Below are 19,949 nucleotides of genomic sequence, written 5' to 3' on the forward strand. Positions count from 1 at the left end.
AAAAGGTAGAACATGTCCTATTCTTGTCCGCAAATCACGGTGCTTGGCTCCATTCAAGTCAATGGGTCCGGAAAAAAAAACGGAACACATACAGAAATGCATCCGTATGTCTTCCGTATCCGTTCCGTTTTTGCGGAACCATCTATTGAAAATGTTATGCCCAGCCCAATTTTCTTTATGTAATTACTGTATACTGTATATGGCATATGGAAAAACGGAACGGAAAAACGTAAAGGAAACGAAAACACAACGGAAACAAAAAACGGAACAACGGATCAGTAAAAAACGAACCGCAAAACACTGAAAAAGCCATACGGTCGTTTGCATGAGCCCTTAGAAGGTAGAGTCCTGACCAAGTTTTCACCTCCAGTAGAAGAGAAGATAATCCCAACTAAGACTGGGCCCCCTCTTGCCCTGGGCCCCATAGCAGTCGCATGGTCTGCCGCTATGGTAGTTACACCCCTGCATGCATGTCTGCTATGTGTAGAATAGTAAGCTAAGCTCCCAGATGCCTTTGTCTGCCAGCAATAATGATTCTTCCAGGATTGCTATTCTGAGAAGTCTGAAAATATACTGATGTTTCTCAGTGGAGCTAGTGTTTTGTACAGTCCGGACACTGTATTGTGACATGTCTGATTACTGCTTCCTTTATGACTCTAATAAAGTCTTTTCTGCTTCTTCCTTGTTGTTTTCCTCCTTGTGCTGGACTGGGACCTTGAAACATATATCCCTTTGTAAAAACTGTCACGCTGGCGGTCCATGCCAGACGCGGTCTTGCTGTTCTGTGCAGATGCGGACGTCGCTCTGCTCTCGGTATGTGAATTGGGATTAGAGCTCTGTGAACTTTCCTTCAGCACTCAGAGAGTTAATGCTTTCCCCCTGCCCTGGTCTAGGTGCTGTAAAGTTGGTTTCACCTCCTCACCTCAGCTTTGAGGCTATTCCTTGCTACTAACTATTACACCAAGACTACTTCAGGAGGTAGCGGCCTGATTGGTTCCTTGCAGTGAAGTCCAGATCCCTGTAAATGGGTTAAAGGGTGAATACCAGGAAACCACCAGGACATAGCCTTTAGGTTTAGTCCAAAACCAAACTGGTTAGTTGGCACAGTGGGTCCACACCCACCGTCCATAACAGAAAGCTCAGACCATGGACCTCGCTGACCCATCCCCAGTGGACTTGTCAGAATCTTTTCGAGAAATCTACCAGCAAAGCAAAAGTCAAAGACAGACCTACCTGTCTGGACTCTCTATCTACTACCATAGAGTAATAAAACTACTTGCGGCTGCTCCTACTCCGCATGTTGCACTGATGGGAGAATTTGGTCCTCCTTGGTATGATGGAGATCCTAAGCAATATCGTGGTTTTATAAACCAGTGTACTCTGCACTTTGAACTGCTGTCCCACCAGTTTGCTATCAATCGTGCCAAGGTTCCCTTTAGGATGTCCCGCTTCTCTGGTGAGGCCCTGGCCTGCATCAGCCCACTGTGAGAGAGGAATGATTCCCTTACTAACAACTTAAAGGACTTTCTCAAGACCTTCTGGAGGGTATTTGATGAGCCCAGACATACCACTTCTGTGGCTTCCTCTCTGTTACGCCTTTGCTAGGTCAGTTTATCCATGGGCCAACACGCTATCCAGTTCAGAACATTGGCCTTGGAGCTGGGATGGAATAATGAAGAGTTGGTTGCAGCCTTGTGGGAGAGGCTCTCTGGTAGGATAAAGAATGAGTTGGCTGGCAGGGACATACCTACCTGCTTGGACAATCTAGTAACCCTTGCTTGCTGGATCAATCCGCTGTGAGAGAGAAATTATGCAGTTTCGTGAACGTGTTCAGGAGATAGCAGAGGACAGAAGGCAAATAATTCCTCCTTCTTTGTCCATGTCTGAACCCATGCTGATGATTAACCCCTTAGTGGCCAGCCTGTTTTGGGCCTTACTAACCAAGCGTTTTTCTTCCTTTTTTCATTGTTGCGTTCCTAGAGCTATAACTTTTTATATTTTTTCATCTATATAGCTTTATGAGCACTTGTTTTTTGCGGTACAAGTTGTAATTTTTTAATTGCGCCATTTGGGGGTACACATAACTTTCTGATTAACTTTTATTAACTCTTTCTTGGAGGGAGATGGGAAAAACAGCAATACTGACTGCGTTTGTACGTTATAAATTTTACGGCGTTCAACATAATATCGTTATCCTCTGGGTCAGTACGATTACAGTGATACCAAATACATATATTTTTTTTTTTTACATTTTACAACTTTTTTGCAATAAACCCCCTTTTTTTTAATAGAAAAAAATGTTTTTGCATTGCCGCTTTCCAAGACCGGAAAGCGGCAATGCAAGTTCAGGTTTGGGTTCAAGGTTGTGTAGATTGTATTATTTTCCCTTATAACATGGTTATAAGGGAAAATAATAGCATTCTGAATACAGAATGCATAGTAAAATAGGGCTGGAGGGGTTAAAAAAATAATAATACTAATTTAACTCACCTTAATCCACTTGTTCGCGCAGCCGGCATCTCTTCTGTCTTCATCTGTGAGGAAAAGGACCTTTGATGACGTCACTACGCTCATCACATGGTCAGTCACATGATCCATCACCATGGTGATGGATCATGTGACGGACCATGTGATGAACATAGTGACGTCATCAAAGGTCCTATTCGTCACAGAACAAGACAGAAGAGATGCCGGCTGCGCGAACAAGTGGATTAAGGTGAGTTCAATTAGTATTATTATTTTTTTAACCCCTCCAGCCCTATTTTACTATGCATTCTGTATTCAGAATGCTATTATTTTCCCTTATAACCATGTTATAAGGGAAAAGAATAATGATCGGGTCCCCATCCCGATAATCACCTAGCAACCGTGCGTGAAAATCGCACCGCATCCGCACTTGCTTGCAGATGCTTGCGATTTTCACGCAACCCCATTCATTTCTATGGGGCCTGCGTTACGTGAAAAACGCACAAAGAGGAGCATGCTGCGATTTTCACGCAACGCACAAGTGATGCGTGAAAATCACCGCTCATGTGCACAGCCCCATAGAAATGAATGGGTCCGGATCGCATTTGTGGGGTGCCGATGGGAGACAGAGGGAGTCCGCTCCCTCTGTCAGCACTTTACATGCGGCGCCATTGCCCGCGGGATGTAAAGTGTTAAACAGCCCGGATCGGCACTCCTTAGACTGGCCCGTCGTAAAAAAGCGGCTGCTCAGCCTAAGGCCACTTAGTGACCACCGTAGAAACACGTATGGATGGTCACTAAGGGGTTAAAGGAATGCTGTCTGAAGAGGAACGTAACCACAGATTTATTAATGGATTGTGTCTGTATTGTGGAGGCAATGGTCATTTTGTTTACTCTTGTCCCCAGAAGCCAAATAACCTACTGTGCCTTGGGTCCCCTTGGAGAGGTGGCCTAAGGTGAAGATCTGAACTATCCACAACTGTTATTGCCTGTGACTTTGTCCTCTGGCGATTCCCAATTCACTGTGTCGTTCTTCATTGATTCTGCTTCGGCAGGTAACCTTCTGCATCAGGCCTTGGTGGATTAGTACTGGATACCAGTGCGACGCCTCAAAAGACCCGTGGTGGTGACGTCCATTGATGGGAGGGCTCTGTCTGAGTGCAATACGTCACCAAACCCTTGGATCTGCAAGTTGTAGTACTTCTTTCTGAGAAAATACCTCTTATGGTACTTCCTAAACAAACAAATTCTCTTCTTTTGGGGCTGCCTTGGCTCCGTATGCATCAACCAGTCCTGGAATGGAATTCTGGTCAAGCGCTTCGTTGGGTATCAGCCTGCCATGACAAATGCCTTACTTTAGTTTATCCTGTCTGTCCTTCATCTGTACTCCTGAATTTGAAAGGCCTGCCAGCTGCCTACCATCAGTTTGCTTATGTATTTGACAAGAAGGAGGCAGATGTCTTGCTACCTCACTGTCCATACGATTGCCCTATTGATCTAATTGCGCATCCGCTCAACACGGACACCCGGCCATGTGCGTTCCGCATTTTGCGGACTGCACATGGCTGGCACTTTGATAGAAATATCTATTCTTGTCCGTGTCTGCGGACAAGAATAGGACATGTTCTATTTTTGCGGAACGGAAGTGCGGATGCGGAACGGAAGTGCGGATGGCTGGAGTTAAAAAAGAAAAATAGATCCCTCCAACCCTGCATTGATTATCGGGGATTAAACATGATCACTATAAAAAAAAAATCAATATCCCTTGACTTTAATCTCTGAACTAGGGAGCCAGAGTTTTCTCCAAGATGGATTTGCGAGGTGCCTACAATTTGATACGGATCCGGGAGGATAACGATGGGATGCCCATTATGAGTACTTGGTCATACCATACCCTTTGGGCTAGCAATGCCCCAGCAGTCTTCCAGGAATTTGTGAATGACATCTTCCGAGACTTCCTGTACACCTGTGTAATTGTTTATCTGGATGACATCCTGATTTATTCTCCAAACTTATCTAGCCATCGCAGGCACGTACGTATGGTGCTCCAGCGATTAAGATAAAATCGGTTGTATGCCAAATTTGAGAAATGTCTCTTTGAAAAGACCTCTCATCCGTTTTTATCCTACATCATATCTGACCAGGGTGTACAGATGGACCCAGAGAAGCTATCTGCCGTCTTGAATTGGACCCAACCTACAGGCCATACAGCACTTTCTGGGGTTTGCAAACTATTATAGGCAGTTACTATACAAAATAAAATATTAGAAAACGATGGCTCACCCTAAAAACCAGAAAATGGACTGGTGCACACCTCCCGGTACCCCCACTACAGAACAAAACATAAGAAATTAAATATAATGAGGGGCACTCTACAACTGAAAATGCATGGATCTATGCAGTCATTGACAATATAAAACCCTTTATTAATGGGGATATATACAAATAAAATAGAATATCAATATCAAAACATTGTGCCACATCCAGCAATAAAAACCATGAATCTGTGGACTATACAGTTGTTTTCAAAATTATTCAACCCCCACTGAAATTGAGTGTTTTGGTCAGTTTGACATTGATTTTGATCATTTCAGTCATCTTGTTTACAATTATATCAAAGAGGCACTTGTAAGTCAGACAAATATAACATAACATTTATAATGAAATAACCACAAATGTCTTTTCTGTGCTCACATCATTATCAGTTTTATTCAACCCCCAAGTGACATTCAATCTTAGTACTTAGTACAACATCCTTTTCCAGTTATAACAGCTTTTAATCGTGAAGCATAGCTTGACACAAGTGTCTTGCAGCAATCTACGGGTATCTTCGCCCATTCTTCATGGGCAAAAGCCTCCAGTTCAGTCACATTCTTAGGCTTGCGCGCTGCAACTGCTTTCTTTAAGTCCCACCAGAGGTTCTCAATCGTATTTAAGTCTGGTGACTGCGATGGCCACTTCAAAATGTTCCAGCCTTTAATCTGCAACCATGCTCTAGTGGACTTGGAGGTATGCTTGGGATCATTGTCCTGTTGAAAGGTCCAACGTCTCCCAAGCCTCAGGTTTGTGACGGACTGCATCACATTTTCATCCAATATCTCCTGGTACTGAAGAGAATTCATGGTACCTTGCACACGCTGAAGCTTCCCTGTACCTGTAGAAGCAAAACAGCCCCAAAGCATGATTGACCCCCCGCCATGCTTCACAGTAGGCAAGGTGTTCTTTTCTTCATAGGCCTTGTTCTTCCTCCTCCAAACATAGCATTGATCCATGGACCCAAACAGTTCTAATTTTGTTTAATCAGTCCACAGAACACTATCCCAAAACTTTTGTGGTTTGTCCACATGACTTTTGGCATACTGCAGTCGACTCTTCTTATTCTTTGGAGACTGTATTACAAAAACAATTGATGTCTTTTTAGTTGCATTTGGTTCTTTAAAAAGTCCTTGTAAGATTTCATTCTGAACACAATTACAAATGTACACTAAATTCCCTAAAACCCTTTACAGCATTGGGGGTTGAATAATTTGGAACACAACTGTACATTAGCAAAGCTATGTATCCCTACTTTATAGATGGTCTAGTCCTGCTCAATACAACTGGACCCCTACTTGGTGGAGTAATCCGGCCTTGATTATTACGGGATGATACCCTTGATTACTTCACCAAGTAGGGGTCCAGTTGTATTGAGCAGGACTAGACCATCTATAAAGTAGGGATACATAGGTTTGCTAACCTTTAGTCCACGGATAAATGGTTTTTATTGCTGGATGTGGCACAATGTTTTGATATTGATATTCTATTTTATTTGTATATATCCCCATTAATAAAGGGTTTTATATTGTCAATGTCTGCATAGATCCATGCATTTCCAGTTGTAGAGTGCCCCTCATTATGATATTTAATTTCTTGTATTATAGGCAGTTCATTCCTCATTTCTCTTCTCTGACTGCGTCTATCTCTGCCCTGACCAGGAAAGGAATAAATCCCAAGATATGGACTTCTGAGGCTGAATCTGCTCTGAGGCTGAATCTGCTTTTCAAACCCTCAAATTTGCAAAAGCCCTAGCACTCCATCGTCCTGATGTGTCTAAACAGTTCTTCCTTGAGGTGGACACTTCCTCCATTGGAGCTGGCACAGGCAAAATAGTTAATTGTGGCTATTTCTCAAAGGCGTTCTCTAATGCTAAATGCAACTACTCCATTGGAGACAGGGAGTTGTTGGCCATCAAGTTAGCCTTAGAAGAGTGGCGTCATTTGCTGGAGGGTACCTTTCTTCTGATCATTATATATACAGATCATAAAAACTTGACATATCTGCTCAGTCAGGTCCTTGTTTTTTGCCCGTTTTACTTTTCAGTTGCATTTTTGTACTGCAGACAAGCGTGTGAAAGCATAAATGATATGGTAAATTAAATTGTGTGATTAAAAATACAACTTGTCCCACAAAAAACAAGCCCTCACCTGGCTATGTGAACAGAAAAGTAAAAAAGCCATGGCTCTTGGGAGGTGAGGAAAAAAACGAGAATGAAAAAACAAAATCTCCTGGGTCCTTAAACGGGTGACAAGAGATTCTCAATTTTGAGGTCTTTTCCGACCCTGGCCGGCTGCGTAAACACAATCTATTGTCGGCAAACAACGAGTAAGGGGAAGAGCGATGGCATTAGCGATCGCTCCACCCCATACTCTGGAGGAGATTGCTGCATATAAATGCAGTGGTCTCCTCCATCAGCGAGCAGCAGATTGTTGGGAAGGAACGCTTCCTTCCGGGCAATCTGTTGCTCTGTCGTCCCATGTAAAGGGACCTTTAGCACTTAGGTACTCTTGGCTGAAATATTTAGGGCAGCGATACCCCCTTTTTTCTTCTCCTGGGGAAATTAGAGGAGGGGATCAATAAAGAGGTATATTGATAAAATATAATATTGCTTGTGTGTTTCAGTGAATTTCACTTATAAATAAAAGCTGTGATGATAAATGACAGCTAGTGAAGCCAACAGCATCCTGGACACACAGATCTAGCATGTATTACTGGGAGGGTCACATCTACATGAGAAAAGTCTGAAACTGGGAGCAGGGGGTTTGAAATGAACAAAAACTGCTGCCTTCAATTTAGTATAACTTTTTTTACTCAAGGTGACCACTAACTTATGTAAAATCATAGTTTCTATGTCAAAGGTGTCCATAATCTTTAAATGATATAAAAAATAAATACTAAGATTTCTTTTCTGTTCACTCAAAACTTGCTAATTGAAAGCATAACATTTTTAATATTTGTAGATTTTATGTTATTCAGCATTTGGGAGATATGATATACAATTATGATTGAAACAGCAGCGGTCCCTTTTGTAACATACTTTGGAAACTGATGTCTGAATTTAGCAGAAATATTAAGTGTGTATTTGGTTCGTAATAAAATGGGCCTATAATTTTATAATCAGCATAGGTACTTTGTCGTTCCCATTGCAATTGTCATAAAGGATGAGTTGCACACATACATTGCAGTTAATTGGCGCTGTGCAGCAATTAGTAGATAGACTTTACAGGAAATCAGGATCACATTGCTGTATTCATAACCGCATCAATTATTTGCTAGCACTTCTTAAGAGTTTATCTAGGAAACCTAATTGCTAGAGGAAAACGTAAAAAGAATGAGTACATTGCACTATCCCAGACCTACAGCCAAGCAATAAAATCTGAAAAAGCACAAGGCCACATCTGATATGGGCCCTGAAATGGCAATCAAGCAGAGTAATTGTCAGAAAACCTGCTGTACAGAGTATCTGTACATGGTCAAGTTTTTATCAGGTTTTCAGATGCGGTTCTAAAGCTAAAAACTGGTGTCGAATTAAAAAAGAGAAGTAGTATCTCTTTTATACTATCTCTATCTTTTTAATCCCTAGCTTCCAAACTGCATCTGAAAACCTGATCAAAACCTGACTGTGTACAAGCAGCCTAAAGGTGGATTTAGACTGCCCGACAATCTGCCCATTTAAATGTGCCGCCGCCGATCGTGTCGTTTGTACAGGCACATCACTTGTTTCTCGGCAGCGGATAGCACTGTCTAAACAGCTATCTGCTGCCCAGATACAATGATTCTGTATGGGGACTAGTGATTACAATAGTGATCCTTCGTTTTCATACTGTGGAGGTGATCGCTGCATGTAAATACAGAGGTCTTCTTCACTGAACGAGCAGCCGACTGTCAGGAAGGAACGCTTCCTTCCTGACTCTTGGCTGTAACATCGTGCGGTGTAAACCTGCCTTTAGGGTCCATTTACATGTGCTGATGATTCGCTGAATCAACGTTCATAAGGTCCGAATATATGGATGTGGTATGTGTTGCATCCGCATTTTTTGCAGACCCACTTACTCCAATAGATCCGCAGTCTGTATTTTGTGGAAAAGTATAGGATTTATAGATGTGGAAAACACACGGATCATCTGTGAACTGCAAAACGGATATGGTCGTGTGCACAGGGCCCTAGTCGGCAGCACATCTCCTTGTCTGTGAAACTACACTAAACGAGTGCCAGTCAGCTTCCTATATTGGCGTTTCTTGCAGCAATTCATCTGCCCATGTAAAAGGACCCTTATAAATAGGCAAATCTCCTCCAGTAACTTCTTGTCCTTTGTGTTACTAAAATTTCAGTGGGATCATACGAACTGGGAAGCTCTGTTAGCACTCAGCATAATCCGTTATATGACACAAGTGTCATTTACATGAACTTGTATCACTAAATGACAACAATTACTGTCACCGTAACTGACGAAGTAAGCATTTACTGTAACGCTGTGAAATAATAAATAGTCTGCTATCAAAGGCAGAAGGCCAATAACAATGACTCATGACTCGCGTTGTAAAATTAGAAATTCCAGCGCCCTGTCACATTTCTCCAGACACATCCACAAATAGCTTGGTGACTTTCTAAAAGTCAAAGAAAACAACAGACAAAATAATTTTTTTTACGAGATATGAAGTTCAACCAACGAAATCACATTTATCAGCTAGTGTATACTGATACCTATTGACCCCTTTAGGACCAAGCCAATTCTGGTCTTAAAGCGCTGCAGGGTACACTAAATATGATTAGAGATGAGCGAATTTTATATTTTGAAATTCGTTCACCCTTCGTTTACTGGTAAAAGGTGAACTGCGTTATAACGCAATTTTATGACGGAATGCATAACGGAATGCCTTTAGAAGGCCATAAACTTCTATTATGGCGATTGAATAACGGAATGCCTTTAGAGGCATTTCGTTATGCATTCCGTCATAGAATTGCGTTATGGTCCGTGGTAACGGAATTCATAACGCAATTCACCTTTTACCAGTAAGCGAAGAGTGAACCAATTTAATAACCTGAAATTTGCTCATCTGTAAATATGATATAAGTTCTGAATAGCTGTATTCAGTCCTGACATCCCTTTTTCAGTAGGATGGCGGTGGCAAATCTCTATAGCAGTCATAGTAGCCAATGCAGTAATTTCACGCTATCATTTCCCCACAATGGAAATATGGGGAAGCACTACTCTGTGCCGCTCCTTACATTGTGAAACACCGGTAGATGTCAGGAGTCAGGACACTCTAAAGGTGGCCATGCACATCAGACAGAAGTAGGTTGATGGATGATCTGTTCGCAGACACAGCCAATACACATTTTAGTCCATATGGGTCATTACAGTTCATCAAACTCGCCATATATGCTCAATAACGTCAGGAGATGGACGAGAGACCAACAACCTGAAAGGTCATCGGTCGGCTAAATCGATCGTTCATTGTCAAACTTCACACAATTAATTATTTTTTTGGGTTGAAATTGTCCATTTTGATTGACTTTAGACAATGTGTATGGATATTTTAAGGTAGCCACACACTTTCAATAGCTGTCAGCTCACGGTTATATATTTTGACCCCTCCCCCCATACATACACGTTCAGATTTGCCAAAACGTGTATGTGTATTCAAAGGCGAGTAAGGAGAAAGCTGCTGCCAGACACCTCTGACAGCGGTTTATCTCCTAGGAGAACAAAAGGATTGGGCAAAAATATTTACTTTGCCCTATCCTTCTCTGCCCCAACATTATCTGTCGAGGAAGAGTTGGGAGCTCCCCACACACAAGACTGTTGGCTGAACCAGCAGTTTTTGGTGGGTTCGGATAAAATGCTAATGTATATGGGGGACTTTCGGTGAGCAGAGCTGGCAGGCACAGCCAGTGCATTCACATACACTATATGGACAACAGTGGAAATGTGTCTGGTGGAGTGACCAATCACACTTTTCTATCTGGAAGTCTTATAGATAAGTCTGGCTTTGGCAAATACCAGGATGAACGTTACCTCTATATCTGCATTGCAACTGTAAAGTTTGGGATTGTTTTTCAGGGGTTGGCTGAGGCCCCTAAGTTCCGATGAAGGGAAATCTCGATGCTGTAACATGCCAACACATTTTGGACCATTGCATACTTCCAACTTTGTGGAAACAGTTTGGAGAAGACCCTTTTCCATTCTGGCATGGCTGTGTCTCAGTGAACAAGGCAAGATCCATAAAGGAGTGGTTGGGTGAGTTTTTTGTGGAAGAACTTAACATCAGTGTCTGACCTCACAAATGGGCTTTTGGATGAATGGGCAAAAAAAACTCAAATCTTACAGAAAGCCTTCCCAGAAGAGTGGAAGCTGTTTTAGCTGCAAAGGGAGAACCAACTCCATAGCTATGGATTTAGAATGGGATGTCATAAAAGCTCCTGTAGGTGTAATGTGTAGTTGTCCCGATACTTTTGTCCATACGGTGTACTCATATCTGCCCACTCCTTTCTGATTCTGGGACCTGAAAAGATAGAAATTGGGTAGTAATAAATATAATCAATGGGGAAGTGGGTGGGAATAAAGTGAATCCTGTACTTGGACTGGACAGTTTTCCTTTTTTAAGTATCACACCATTTTTTTTTGTTTTCTATTTAGCATTCCAGGCTTTTTTATGGCAATGCAGCTGTATCAGGTCTTGTACAGTCTATAAATACGATTGGTATTTGGTGTTTTCTTTATTTCATTTAGGTTATTTACATTTGTCAATTACCTAAAATAAGTATAATTATTTATATGATATGTTGTATAGGGATAAGTAATATGTAAATTTTATTTTATATTATTTATATCTAAATTTTTTATTAAAAAAAATAAGAATTTCTCTTACCAGTAATTGTTCGACCCATCCCAAGAAAGGAAACCGAAGGAGGTAAAAAAAAAAATGTTCACACACCCTCCACACCTCATTCATAAAAAAAGGAAAAGATCCCACGGGGGGTGAAACAGATGAAAGATGAATAAAAAACATAAAAAGATAGGCTACAACCAACAGAGGGAACCAATTTGGAAAATTACTTCCCTACTCTATAGTAGGTTAATAATTACTCTGCCTTATAGTCCCCTTCCTAAGAAAATCTATGTCTCAAAGTCTAGGCAGTGAAATGGAGCTGTGGTAGATGAGGATGAAATAGGGGAGACTGAGAGTGAGGATCCTCCTTGAGGAGCAGCATTCCAGGAGGTTCCAGAGATGGGCCTGAAGCCCTCCTTTGCCAAACTAAAGCAAAATTATCATTGCTTTTTCCTGCCTGACGTTTCTGAACACTCTGGAAATCAGTACTATCAGTGGGAATGCATACCAAATATCTGACTCCAGTTCTGCGCTAAAGTTGAGTACAAGAATTTCTTCAGCTTCGTCTTATTTCTTGTTGCAAACAGATCTACTGATGGCATGCCCTGTCTGTTCACCAGAGACAAAAACACCTCTTTGTCTAGTGCCTGACTCTGCTAAGAAAATCTGCTGTAGATTTGTCTTAACCTTTCAAATGAACTACAGAAAAAAATGGTTACATTTAATTCGGACCAATGAAAAATGTCCATCGTTAGGCCAAGAAGGAAGGGAGATCTTGTTCCCCCTTATGGTTGACATAAGAAACTGCTGTTATATTGTCAAAATAAATATGTACGTATTTGTCTGTCAGTAATGGACCTGCCGTCATTAAAGATGTTTTTCTGGCTAGGAGTTCTTTGAAGTTTGATGAAGATCCACTTATTCTGCCAAAGGTAAGACCCTGAATGAGCACCCTAACCCCCAAGAACTGGCATCTACCATTACAATGAATGGACCATGAGAGAATTGAAATCAGATAATCTTCTCTTGTCCACCGTAGGAGAGACCGTCTTGTTAGGGAAGACAGGTGAAACTGATGGTCCAGGAGGTTGAAGAACCATCCCATTTTGTCAGAACCTCTTTTTGCAGTGGTTTTGTGTGATACTTGGCCCATTTTACCACTTGAATATGCCACTAAGCCAAGAAGTGACATCACGTTCCTGAAGGAGTAGAAGTAGGAGAAGAAAAGGTCTTGTGCTCTGTTCCTTATCACCTGAACTTTTGATGCCAAGAGGAAACACTTCTGGCAGCTGGAACCCAGGCTACCCCAATGGTGAAGTTGAGCAAGATGGGGGAAAGATGATGAATTATGTTTTATCCATGTTAAGTTTTAGAAAGTGAGAGGAGAAGAAGGAGGATATGGATGTTAGGCATTGTGGGATTCTGCATAGTAAGGTGGTGATGTCTGGACCAGAGAGGTAGATTTGTGTGTTAAAAATGATACTGAAAGCCATGGGACTCTATGAGCTGTCCCAGGCCGAAAGTGTAGATTGAGAAGAGCAGGGGTCCTAGGACAGAGCCTTGCGGGACACCAACAGAGAGGAATGAGACGAGGAGGTGGTATGAGAGTGGGAGATGCTAAATGTCTGCTCTGTGAGGTATGATGTGATCCAGGAGAGGGCCAGGTCAGTGATGCCAAGAGATGAGAGAGTTTGTAACAGAAAGGAGTGGTCAACAGTGTCAAAGGCAGAGGACAGGTCAAGGAGAAGGAGGACAGAATAATGTTTTTTGGTTTAGGCTGTTAGTAGGTCATTGGTGACTTTGGTAAGGGCAGTCTCAGTTGAGTGGTGGGGTCGGAAGCCAGATTGTAGCAGGTCAAAGAGTAAACAGGAGGAGAGGTGAGAGGACAGTTCAGAATGGACATGTTGCTCAAGTAGCTTTGAGGCATATGGAATAAGTGATGTGGGGCGATAACTGGATAAAGATGGGTCAAGTGAAGGTTATTTGGGGATGGGTGTAATGGTAGTATGTTTAAAACCAGAGGGGAATTCAGGTAAAATGGTGCTTGTATAGAGAGCTCTATTCGGCAGAGCAAAACACAGATAAAACTTTACAGAAATTGATGTCCAGATGGAAGAGTTTTATAGTTAATGTTTTAGATTCTACTGGAATTAAGAGGCTAATAGATCCCTTGAAACAAACATCCTGGTACTTACTGGAGCAAATGAAAGGCACTTTAGGTAAATTGGAGCAATAGGACTCTTATTTAGCGCTATATTGGGGGACCTAGGGGAGATTTGGATAGATAGGGATAGTTGGTACCTGATCTTCTTGAAGCTAGGGGGGGAAGAGGGAGGGTGGGAATTTTATGGATTATCTCTTGTTATGTGTATAATGAATCTTTGAACATTGGAATTGTACAATGTAACTGACTGATGAAACAGATTGTATCCGATGGAAATATGAATACTGAAACTATGTGATAAATCAAAATGAATAAAAATGTGGTTTAAAAAAAAAAAAAAAAAACAGAGGGGAAGACACCAGAGGTTAGTGATAGGTTGAAGAGATGAGTTTGGGCTGGGATAAACACTGTTGGTGAGGTTAGGGATGAGGTGGGATGGGATTGGGTCAAGTGCACAGGTGGTGAGATGTGATCTGAAGAGTAGAGTGGAGAGTTTTTCTTCTGTAATGGTGGAGAAGCGGGTTTTGGGAGAAGAGGACTGAGCAGTTGTGTAGAGGGTCTGTGGGGACTGTGCACTGAAGCTTTCTCTGATGTTGACTATCTTTTGTTTGAAGTATGTGGCAAAGTCCTCAGCTGAGAGGAGAGGGTGGGGGCGCTGGGGGACAGAGAAAGGAGTTAAAAGTGTTAAAAAGTTGTTTAGGGCTGTGGGACAGGGAAGATATGAGAGATGAGAAGTAGGCCTGTTTTGCATCAGCGAGTGAGGATTTGAAAATGAAGAGGGATTACTTGTATGTGGTGAAGTGATCTTTAGTCTACATGCACACGACCGTTGTTTTGGTCCGCATCTGTTGCTCCGTTCCGTGGTCCGCAAAAAAAATATAACCTGTACTATTCTTATCCGTTTCGTGGACAAGAATAGGCAGTTATATTAATGGCTGTCCGTGCCGTTCTGCATATTGCAGAACACACAAGGACGCCATCCGTGTTTTGCGGATCTGCAATTTGCGGACCGCAAAACACACAACGGTCGTGTACATGTAACCTTAGAATGGTATTTCTTCCATCTCCGCTCAGCAGCCCTGGAAGCTTGTCTGAGTTTTTTGGTCAGGTTGGTGTGCCAGGGTTGTCTGTTGATTTTTCATGTTTTGTTGTGTGTGAGGGGGCAACAATGTCCAGAGCTATACTTATTGTGGTGTTATTTAGGGTGGTGGCAGTATCTGGGTCTTGGAGGTATGGCTGCTTTCATACATCAGTGTTTTCGTTAGCAATTTTCACCAGTGATTTAGAGCTATAATTAAAAATGGCACCTTCAAACATATCATTATATAATGAAAACATCTGTACCTTCTCTTTTTTTTAACTCGCAACTGGCTTTGGCTCACAATCTCTGATGGAAATCACTGACGAAACACTGATTTGTGAATAAGGTCTTTGCTTGTTCAACAGGTGATTCACAGCACCTTTAAAGAGTCACTGTACTTTCACATAGTTTCATTTTATTTAATAGAGAAAGGTGTAACTAGAAAATGTCTAAATCACTTCATTAAAAAATCTGCATTGAAAATCTGCATTTGAAAAAAAGCTGGCAAGTCATGGCCATTAAGTTGCATGTCCCTGGTAAGAGACAAAAAAGATGACCAGCAAGTGGGGATGTGTTAGGGCTAGTTGAGTCAGCTTGATAAAACTGCTTCTGAACATCACATGAGCCTCCTTTCTGTAAGTGATTTATCCCTCTTATCTGTTCTGTGAGCTCTGGAACCAAAAATAAACATAGTAGGAAGTAAGGGAAAGGATGACACAGAAGTACAGTGCTGGCAAAATACACAGATGTGAGATGCTCCCAGCTTCTGAGTGAAATACATCTATCTGTGCAGCTAAAACAGAGAATAATATGGTTGAAAAAAGCATTAGGAAAGCCTAAATATAACTGTTCCTACAAACACTCACCCCTGATAAATGTACCGATTCTCTATATTTTAAACAGGATTAGTAAATCCCCAATGATGATAGAGTTTAGGTAGAATACAGCTGAAGTCATAAATTTGCATCACCTAAGTTCCTTAAAGTTTTTTTTAAATGATGATCTATCCTCATCAGCATCTGATCGGCGAGGGTCCAACACCCAGGACCCCTGCCGGTCAGCTGTTTGAGAAGGCAGTGGCGCTGGCAGTAGCGCCGCGGACTTCTCACTGTTTACCGCAGGCCCAGTGATGTCACGACTAGTATCAATGGCCTGGGCGGGGCTAAGCTCTGTTCACTTGAATGGAGCTTAGCCTTGCCCAGGCCATTGATACTAGTCGTAACGTCACTGGTCCTGCGGTAAACAGCAAAACGACCGTGGCACTACTGCCAGCGCCGCTGCCTTCTCAAACAGCTGATCGGCAGGGGTCCCGGGTGTCGGACCCCTGCCGATCAGATGCTGATGATCTATCCAGAGGATAGATCAGTTTAAAAAAACTGCAGAACCCCTTTAAAATCCAAGTTATTCACAGTTCCTAATAATTAATCATAGTACACATTCCTTCTCTTATGTCAATTAGGGTCACTACCATATTTCAAGAATATGAAATATGTACAGCTATATCCTGCTCTCATTGTATTTATTGGAAGCCATTTGGCACCAGGAGAAGTATAGAGTGGACTCAGCATGCATGTTGGTACCTGCATCCCTGGATTTAATGGAGGCCGTTATGGCACCTAAAATGGTAAAAAGCAGAGTGGACCCAGCATGCATGTGGAACCTGCACTCCCTAAATTTTATGGTGGCCATTATGGCGCATAACAGGTAGTATTTAGTGTTAGGTTCCCATCTTATAGAGACCGCCTTGACGTTTGGCAGACAGGCCCAAATTATTTTGTACAAAATGTTTTTGCCAAGAATCTCAAATTTGCAAAATAAGCATAGCATTAGCACCAGAATGTTTTCTATAATTATGGCATTATTGTACTTTACCTAGTTTGCAGAGTGCTGTTACATTGTCTTTTTTTCCTTGTGTTTCTAGCCATGGCAGCGCGCACCTGCGCATTGGGATGTGCTGACTGACCCACTTTTTTGGCAGTATTGAAAGTATGATAGAACACTGCACCTGCATAAGTGGGATGCAGGAGTACTCCATTACCATCAAGGAATAATTAGAATATCCCAGTGAAGCAATACTGTTATTATTTTTCATAACAATACAATCACTACAGCACCATCCTTGTATATCACAGTGATTCTAATACTGTGAGAAGTACTCATTTCTCCACTCTCTAGACACTTTCTTGGAGAATAATATTAGCAATACTATTCCAATTGTTCACTTGGGCTACTCAGTCAAACACTCACTACAGCACCACTCCTTAAAGGGGTTGTCTGAGTTATATAAATATATTCCCATATGCCTTTAAACCTATCAAATAGTACCTTTCTAATGTAGTTCTTTTATCTATATTATCTTGTTTCTGCGGCGCTGATGTGACCCGCGATATCATCCACCAGGCTCCCTGCTGTGACGTTTCGTGTACAGGCTTTATCCCTGCCTGAGGGAGTGGCCCGACTCCGTACACAAAACGTCAGGGCCTGTGTGCCGCCCCTCTCTCTGTGATCTGGCTGCCGGCCGGCTCCTGTGAGGGATTGCGCATGCAAATTGCTATTACCCCACAGGCCAGTGAAGACTCAGGGCACAATGAAGGGGGTGACTGCGGATCAGCTGCGAGATCTGCCTCGGAAACACCTACCACCTGGGGATGAGGCCGGAAAGAAATGCAAGGAGAGAGCAGGAGTCTGAACTGCGGCATATGTTAGTGTCTGCTGTTCCAGTCCCAGTCAGGTTTTTTTTTACTGTTTATCTGTCAATGAACTACAACTCCCAGCATTAAGTACAGAACAGGGGGGCTCCAGCCTTGTATAATACATTTTTGTTTTTCAATCCCCTTCCCTCTGGACCTGTGGAGAGAAGAGCAATTACCTGCTCCTCACTGCTCGGCTCCTTTGCTCCATCCAATTGGTTGATATTTTAATGGTTTGGACTATTATCGGCACAGTGATAATTTTTTTTTTTTTTAACGTAATAAAAGGATAAAGGGCTTATTATGAGCTACATAAAATTTTTTTTTTAAATGTATTAAAGGGGTTCTCTGGTGTTAAAGATGCCCCCAATCAGGGCTATTTATGTTTGCTCTACTGCTCCAAATTAGTAGTAATGGTAGGATTTTACATGCATGGAAGAAATAACACTGACACCAGGCAAGGGTCAAAGCATTTCTCCTTTATTAGTAGATCAGAGGGGGCATCCTCCCTGAGGCTCGTGGCATTGTTCCATTGGCTAGAATACAAAAATAAGGCCTCTTTCACACTTGCGTTGTTGGGATCCGGCATGCACTTCCGTTGCCGGAGGTGCCTGCCGGATCCGGAAAAACGCAAGTGTACTGAAAGCATTTGAAGACGGAACCGTCTTACAAATGCTTTCAGTGTTACTATGGCACCCAGGACGCTATTAAAGTCCTGGTTGCCATAGTAGGAGCGGGGAGCGGGGGAGCGGTATACTTACAGTCCGTGCGGCTCCCGGGGCGCTCCAGAATGACGTCAGAGCGCCCCATGCGCATGGATGACGTGATCACATGGATCACGTGATCCATGCGCTTGGGGCGCCCTGACGTCACTCTGGAGCGCCCGGGGAGCCGCACGGACGGTAAGTACACTGCTCCCCCGCTCCCCACTACACTTACCATGGCTGTCAGGACTTTAGCGTCCCGGCAGCCATGGTAACCACTCTGAAAAAGCTAAATGTCGGCTCCGGCAATGCGCCGAAACGACGTTTAGCTTAAGGCCGGATCCGGATCAATGCCTTCCAATGGGCATTAATTCCGGATCCGGCCTTGCGGCAAGTGTTCCGGATTTTTGGCCGGAGCAAAAAGCGCAGCATGCTGCGGTATTTTCTCCGGCCAACAAACGTTCCGTACCGGAACTGAAGACATCCTGATGCATCCTGAACGGATTACTCTCCATTCAGAATGCATTAGGATAATCCTGATCAGGATTCTTCCGGCATAGAGCCCCGACGACGGAACTCTATGCCGGGAAGACAAGAACGCAGGTGTGAAAGAGCCCTAAGAAAAGAGATAACACTTGGCATCTCCATTATTTTACTAACTTTGATATGTAAACATCTGAGTGCAAGCGCCATATTGCAATGGCTTCACATTACCATCAGTACAGCATACGTCATATATGACACATCAGGGAGGAGGGTCCTCTTGGATAAGGTGAAGTCTTCGTGCTTTCAGTCCCAACTTGAGTGAATAGGGCGTTGTCTCAGAGCTGGAGGATATAGTTGATCAAGAATGATATCCACATCTCTATCACCGGGATTTTAATATTGCCGACCTATCCTCCGGGCACCCGGCACCCCCGCCTATCAGCTGTATGGAGTGAGGCGTGCGCAGTTGCTGTACTTTACTGTACGTGTACTGTCTGCACGTCCGTTCCGCGGCCCCGCCACAAAGACAGAACATGTCCTATTCTTGTCCATTTTGTGGACAAGAATAGGACTGTACTATTGAAGTGAAAAAGAAAATGCTGCGTGTTTTGCGGATGCACGATTTGTGGACCCCTAAAGCCATACATTGGTTGTGTGCACGCTCTAAAGCAAATGTACAATGGATGCTACTAATACTACTGCTCACCATCTTTTGTTCCTCTGCGGAAGGTCTTCTATATTTCTTGGACTAAGTTTATTTTTAAGAGAAATATAAAAATTCATGTTTTGAATCTAATAGTGTGAACTAATGGGATATATAACTCTAAGGTAACGGTTATAAATTAGGTGCATCTCCGGCAGTCTGTGTGCCTAAACTGATATCTATGCCGGCGTACATCCCAGTCTTCTTTACTGGTCTAAAAGAAGATAAAGGTGCTGGGCCAGTTCCCCATTTTTTGAGAAAATCGGGAGGGGAGCGGGGGAAACACCACTTACCCCAATATTTTGGCACAAGGGCAGGAGAAGAGTTGCAAACACTGTGTTTGCAACTTTTTCCCCACAAGAAAACTGGAGTGGGGGAAAGATAAATTCCGCCCAAGTTTTTCCTTTCAACCAAACAAAAATGTTTTAAACGTTTCTAAATGTGTTAGACAGGACATTAAATGGTGCCATGAAAACAAAATTCTGCCTGTAAAAAATGAGCCCTC

This window comes from Bufo bufo, chromosome 2 (genome assembly GCF_905171765.1).
Source record: "Bufo bufo chromosome 2, aBufBuf1.1, whole genome shotgun sequence".
NCBI classification, from domain to species: Eukaryota; Metazoa; Chordata; class Amphibia; order Anura; family Bufonidae; genus Bufo; species Bufo bufo.